The sequence below is a fragment of the Carcharodon carcharias genome, chromosome 14 (genome assembly GCF_017639515.1).
Source record: "Carcharodon carcharias isolate sCarCar2 chromosome 14, sCarCar2.pri, whole genome shotgun sequence".
Lineage (NCBI taxonomy): Eukaryota > Metazoa > Chordata > Chondrichthyes > Lamniformes > Lamnidae > Carcharodon > Carcharodon carcharias.
Genome location: NC_054480.1, coordinates 49,388,105 through 49,395,345, shown reverse-complemented (window position 1 = coordinate 49,395,345; position 7,241 = coordinate 49,388,105). Strand labels below are relative to the sequence as shown.

Below are 7,241 nucleotides of genomic sequence, written 5' to 3'. Positions count from 1 at the left end.
TACTCTTTACTAGTGTTTAATTTTTTCTGAAGTTCGTGAAGACTGAAGCTTTGGCCGCTTAAAAATAAAAGCACCCACTAATAAATTTACAAGCTGAACTATATATCCACTTGATATATCATCCACCTTCAGCTAATATGAACTAAGCACATAGCGTCCAACTATAAAGGACACATTAGGCAGGTGGTGGGTGGAATGATTATCTGCCTGATGGCAATAGCCAAAGGCCTGAGTCCCTTTCACTATCAAGCCTTATTTGTATTTAATAGGCAAGCTGCCAGTAGCACAGAGGTTTTTTGCTTGGTTTTCAGAGTGTCCTGCAGTGGTTCCTTTAAGGTGCAACTCCATGTTTGGCACGTTTTGGCCATTGGTAAGCGAAATTTGCTTTGGGGTCCCTACAATAAGCATAAGAGCCCAATTTAAGTATTTAAATAACATTCCCATCTGTTTTGATTTGAAGTTTTGGCTACCACTTTTGAAGCACGCTCAAAAATCCTGTTAGGTGGGCCTCAGGCATCTTTAGTCTTATGCTGGTAATTTTCAGCATTACCAGGGCAGCGGGCAGATGAAAATTGCCCCCATAGAGCTTTCTACGGCTCACAAGCTGCTCAGTTATTTGACCTGGAGTCTTATCATATTCCCTGCCATGTGTAGCACAGTTCAGCATCTTACAGCCCAACTCTGCTGTGTATCATTCGTAAGCAGCACTCCCACGGTCACATCTGTTGTCTGTATCCTGAGTGTGTGCTTCAGACTTTCCTTCAATACAAATTTAATTTGGGGATTCAAGTGTATTTGTAAATGAAGCTTCAGCTGAGCCTTTGGGCCATTTTGATATATTGATGACAGTATTTTGCCCCTTTCTCTCTATCTATACATATGTATATATATACATACACGTATATATAAATGTTTTAGAAAAATTGAATTAGAGTTTTTGTTTTTCATTTTATTGATCTTACTAAACAATAATATATCCCAAGCCTGAAGAAGAGTCATTTTGGACTGAAAACCTTAAATCTGTTTCTCTCCCCACTGATGCTGCCAAACATACTGAGTTTATCCAGCATTTTCTGTTTTTACTTGCACATGCTTCTATTGTCTCTGAGATAATGGGAGAAAGTACATCTTTCTCCATGTGGTATGATAGATGCACGTGCACTTATTTGCCTGGTTAAAAAAAATAATTGCACAAGCTCATGAATAAGGAGCTACCACTTGGGAATGACAGTGCAGAGCTGCCAGTGCCTGTGAATCTTTAGCATGAGTCACTGCCTTCAGAAGGAGAGGGGAGAAAATACAGGGGAAAAAAAGCAGAGCTACAGCATAGTCTGAAAACCATACATCAGACCGACATCTGTGGAGATATAATCGAAACGAAATGTGAAACAGAAATGTTCTAAGATGCCAGTAACATCCTTTTGAAAACTGGAAATGCTCAAGATAAACTACAGATCCTGCACAAATTACATGAAGTTCAATTTTTCACTGTTTATTTTAAACAGTGGACACTTTTAGATAAGCTAAGCCTTTGGTGGCAGACAAGATCGTGGGATTTCTCCACAGGATGATGCCAGATTGGTTTTCTTTAAGGGAGTATGTCTGTCCTTTTTAAACTTAATTAATCGCAGTTGGTCTTATTTTCCTTCTATTTCTAATTAAATAATTTTCTAATTACTATTTCAGTCGAATACATGCATGAAAATTCATAGGAGTTTTTTTTAAGTCAGCTTTTTGCTTATTAAAACCTTGTTAAAGGCTGATCATGAAGAATCTGTGCAGGATTTTTAGTTGTTGGGGAACAAGGCAATTGTAAGGTAAATATTGAACTCCTAAATTAGATCTGATGTAAGTGAACATAACAAAGGAGCAGAGAGTGAAGCAAGCAATTTCTCCAGTCTTATCTACTCGCTTAATTTAAGCATCTTTTTTTTCTCTGTATAGTAATCCTATTTATTACAGGGACTCAGCATCACCACCCCACCTCAAAATGATGCAGGAGACAAAGTATGCAGCATTTGATTTGTATCACAGACACAGCTTCTTCGCTAAACGTATACAGCTGTTTCCCTGCTTCAGGTGCAACTTAATCTTAAGATAAGAATTGCAGTTAAAACAGAAAAGAGGTGACTGGATCATTTATTTTTTGGATCGATATATGTGCCCTGACATTAAACAGGTGACCAAAAAAATGTAGTCCATTGTGGGGAAATGGACATTTTTAAATTTTCATTGCTTAAGTATTGCACACTGAACAGTTGGACAAATTAGCTTTTTAGTTAAATGCTTCATTAGGTATGTATGGTGCATTAGAGGATTATTATTACAGATGTATTGTTGATTGGCTGTTTTTTCCTTTAACCTACTTAAACACTTTGTCATCCTCGATTTTACTAACTTTTGTAAATGATAAGGACTATTAATCCTCTTGTTCAACATAAAAACGATATCTCTATGTCAGCACATTAGCCTCATGAATCACCTTGCATATGCAATGTTTTTATATTTGCTATCAACTATGACAAATCTATAACTTTCCAATTATTTTCATTAACTTAAATTATACTGGGTCTTTGAAAAAAATAGGTATATGCACTGAGCAGCAGACAACATTAAGAAGTGTATGTTGCAGGGTAAAATTTTAAAGCCGACTGCATGTATGAAAAGTGTTCATTTAAACTTTTATTTTCAGTCCCCACTATTCTGAATACGATGCCTTTCTTTCTTTAGACTTCCCTTACAGTCCATAGAAATACATGTGCTACAATAGGATCTTAGATTAGACACAGAAAAGTTATTGGGGTCCCTGCTCCTATACAATAACCTCTAATGGAACTGCGCATGTGTGGACAGTGAATGAGCAACATGATTTTGTTTAACTGTGATGTCCTCATGTCAGAGAGCCTGCTTGTTTCAAGATATGTAGAGTGACTAGATACCTTTGGCTCACTCACAAAAGGTATATGGGATAACACAAAACTGACCCTCAGGACCAATCTGGTGGTTTGTAAGGCCTGTATCCTCAGCACCTTGCTGTCTGGCTGTGATTCATGCCAAGAGCTACCAAGAAGTTCAATAATTTCCAACCTCACTGCCTGTGGTGCATTGTGGGTATGTTCTGGGAGGACAAAATCACAAATGTGGTAGACCTCTCAAAGGCAGAGCACCCAAGTGTGTTGGCACTAATCAAACAGAGGCGGCTTTGGTGGATTTGGCACGTCCACAGGATGGAAGACGATCATATATCCAAGGACATTCTGTGTGGTGAGGTAGCAGGTACCAGATGCCCAAGTGAGGTGCCAAAGGCTCCACTTCATGGATGCTTGCCAGCATGAGATGAAGGCCCTAAACATCAACTATTGTACCTGGGAGTCACTAGCTGGTGAAAGAGGGAAATGGCGATGACTTCTGTGACTAACGCAGATGGGCAATAGGTGCCAACGCCGAAAACAGCAACCCACAACGTCACTTGGCAGGTTCATGGGTGGTGCTTGTGGCAGAACTTGCCTCTCAAGGATTGGCCTTCACAGCCATCTGGAAAGGTGTGGCCTATTGAAGACTCCTCCGCAACACCAACCCCACCACCCCCCAACAACCCCCCCACAGCAACCCCCAACCACCCCCTCCCCCCACCACCACTACTTAAATGAATTGTTTACTGTATGTTTATCATCTCTCATAGATGGAAGGATGCCAACAAATGGTAACTGGAAGCAATGGAACTTTATCCCATTAGGCAAATATTACCTATAGGTGAGGAATGGAGAAGGGGAAGGGAGACCTTGGAGACAAAAGGTTTCCTTTTTGCTGAGAAAAATAATTTACATCATAATGTTTTCACGTGGAAATCATTCAATCTCAATCATGTCGTTTTGATCTTTAGTTGGGATTTTCCAGCCCTGTCAAAGGTGGGACCAGCTGCAGGCAAGGCGGTGCCTCAGCCAGAAGCCCATTGACTTGTGATGGGACAGGAAGAACGCGACAGCAGGCAGATGCAGAAAATCCAGCCCAATGTATCATGCTTTTCGCAAACAAAGAAAAATTTCCCACTTTTCCATGCAGATGGCAATCCTTTAAATGTGCCGTAGTTATGTATCTCCATAAATGAAAACTGGCTGTTGTTATATTTACTTAATAAATTGTGATTTCATAGCAATGGAACACATTAGTTTAGATTCACAGAGATCTAAATCGCATTGATACTTGAATAAATATGCAGTCTCAATGTCACCGATTTCAAATTCTATTGCAGACTATCTGGAAAAATGGATGTTGCTGTTTGTTTTGTAGTGCCGAAGTCATTGGGATGTGGCTAGACCTGCTCATGAAAGAAATATGACAGCAAATTCTAGAAAAATATGAAATACTCCATTGTAAATATAGGATGGAATGGTCCCAGAAATCAGCAAAGTCCAATATTGGGTGGGGCATGTGACTCATCAATGGCAATGGAGGCTTCTCCTGCCATATTGTGCACCGCGTTGTTTAAAAAATTGAGAAGCACGGGTTTAACGTCAGGTCACTGGCGGGGTGGCCTCTGATTCCCCTACCTTGCCATGACCTCAAGCCTTCAGTAAACTGGGCACCATATTTAAAGGCTGCCCCTGCACAGATCTAGAAATCTTCAAGTGATAGGAAGCTGCTGGGAACTGATGGCTGCCAAAGGGAGAAAGCACGTTGCCCCCTAATTTAGCGATGGCTCCCCCAAGTGCCTACTGGATTCAGTGGAGGCCTGCCACTATGTCCTCTAACCCACTCTGGGCAAAGAACCTCATCCAAGGTGAGAAATCTAGCATGGGGGGGCAGTGGCTGTGGTGGTCAGCGCCAACACCCTCCAAAAGAGGGCAGCAAAAGAGGATGAATGATCTCCTCTGTTCCGCCAGGGTAAGTCACTCTTCTCATCACTCACAACTCACACATTCACAAACACATCACACACCCACAGGGACCTCACCCACTGCCAGTTCAAGGGACATCACCATTCACTCTTACACGCACCTTCATTGTTCTCATCCTGCCCATGGCACCACTCACACATGCCAGGCGTACTTATCACCTGCAACACAAAAACAAAAATAAAAATACCTGGAAAAACTCAGCAAGTCTGACAGCATCTGCGGAGAGGAATACAGTTAATGTTTCGAGTCCATATGACTCTTCAACAGAACTAAGGAAAAATAGAAGAGAGGTGAAATATAAATTTAAGTGGGGTTAGGACAAGTAGAGCTGGATAGAGGGCCAGTGATAGGTGGAGATTGCCAAAAGGTGTCATAGACAAAAGGACAAAGAGATGTTGGCGGTGGTGATATTAGCTAAGAAATGTGCTAATAGGTGACATTAAGGGTAGAAAGCAGGACTAGCAAGGTACAGCTAGCCCTAGTGGGGGTGGGGTGGGGGGAAGGGATTGAAATAGGCTAAAAGGTAGAGATAAAATAATGGATGGAAATACATTTAAAAATAATGGAAATAGATGGGGAAAGGAAAATCTATATAAATTATTGGAAAAAAGGGGGATCAGAAAGGGGGTGGGGATGGAGGAGAGAGTTCATGATCTAAAGTTGTTGAAATCAATATTCAGTCCGGAAGGCTGTAAAGTGCCGAGTCGGACGATGAGGTGCTGTTCCTCCAGTTTGCTTTGAGCTTCACTGGAACAATGCAGCAGGCCAAGGACGCACATGTGGACATGAGAGGAGGGTGGATTGTTGAAATGGCAAGCGACAGGAAAGTCTGGGTAATGCTTGCAGACAGACCAAAGGTGTTCTGCAAAGCAGTCACCCAGTCTGCATTTGGTCTCTCCAGTATAGAGGAAATCGCATTGGGAGTAACGAATGCAGTAGACTAAATTGAGGGAAGTGCAAGTGAAATGCTGCTTCACTTGAAAGGAGTGTTTGGGCCCTTGGACGGTGAGGAGAGGGGATGTAAAGGGGCAGGTGTTGCACCTTATGTGGTTGCTTGGGAAGGTGCCATGGGAGGAGGTTGAGGTGTAGGGGTGATGGAGGAGTGGACCAGGATGTCCCAGAGGAAACGATCCCTGCGGAATGCTGCTGGTGGCCAGGGTGGGTGGGGGTTAAGGGAAGATGTGTTTGGTGGTGGCATCATGCTGGAATTGGCGGAAATGGCGGAGGATGATCCTATCTGGTCTTTGTTAGATTTAAATACTGGCCATATTGCAATTTGACAGCACTTTGTGGAGTTCTTTGGGCAGCACAGAAAAAGCAGAAGGGTCGGGGCAGAGGTATTTGGGTTGAGGTAGAGTAGTCAGGTCAGCATGGTGGGTAATCAGGGGTTAGTCGGGTCGGGAATTGGCTAGTCAGGTCAGGGGGTGAGTAGCCACGTCGGGATGGTGAGTAGTTGGGTGCCGTGGGAGGGGGTTGAGGTGTAGGGGGTGATGGAGTAGACCAGGGTGTCCCGCAGGGAACGATCCCTGCAGAATGCCACCAGGAGGTGGGGGGGGGGGGGGGGGGGGGGGGGGTGGTGGAGGGGGGTGGCATCTTCAATCAATCTGGCATCTGGTTCACTGTCAAACCTGGTGTTAAGCTTATCATATGTGAACTGTGTTGTTGTGGAATAGAGAAATCCTGCTCACTCAGTAGCCTGTAATTCTTATTCAGCATGATGGACCTGACAAAAAAATACATTTGATTTATTGATTTATTTTTTGCCAAAAGCAAAACAGAAATTTTGTGCTTCTTTAAAAAATTTTAATTGCATAATCCTTCACACCATAGGCTGCTGCTGGGAAAGGCAATATACCCTTTCTGAGTGCAGCATATCACTTCCCATGTTTTATTTGAACATTTGCACATCAATATTGACTTGCATTTTGCTAATCTTTCCATACTGAAGTCAGCAGCAGAATCCTGTGATTTTCCACTATGTTACATGTCTCCTCCAGATCCCTCTGATTATTTTCTGTTCTTAACGTTCATCAAGACACTTTGTTAACTAAACATACACATCTCTGTATACACAGGTCTTCCTAACCAGGTTTGGGCACCCATCAGAACGGACAAGGAGGAAGAATTAAAAACTAAGGTAGAAAGTCATGCCAGAGAAATTTCAGTGCTTGGGCTGTGGCTTTTAGCTAGTCTTAACCCAAAGTTTGAAATGACACTTTCCACATCTAACTGTTTCCCACATTATTTTGTCACCGGTTCTGTCATCACGTGCCATGTTGCGTTTTGCTATATTGATCTTATTTCCAAATCTGTTATGTCATTATTAATCTCAAATCACTCCAC

At 42.4% G+C, this 7,241-nt stretch overlaps 1 long non-coding RNA gene across 1 annotated transcript; it reads left to right on the top strand.

Moving 5' to 3' along the window:
• Nucleotides 1–1,280: 1,280 nt before the first annotated feature.
• LOC121287442 lies at nucleotides 1,281–4,181 on the top strand. Its single transcript, XR_005945190.1, has 3 exons — nucleotides 1,281–1,596; nucleotides 3,683–3,753; nucleotides 3,884–4,181. It is a non-coding gene; the product is annotated as an uncharacterized LOC121287442 (long non-coding RNA).
• Nucleotides 4,182–7,241: the final 3,060 nt, after the last annotated feature.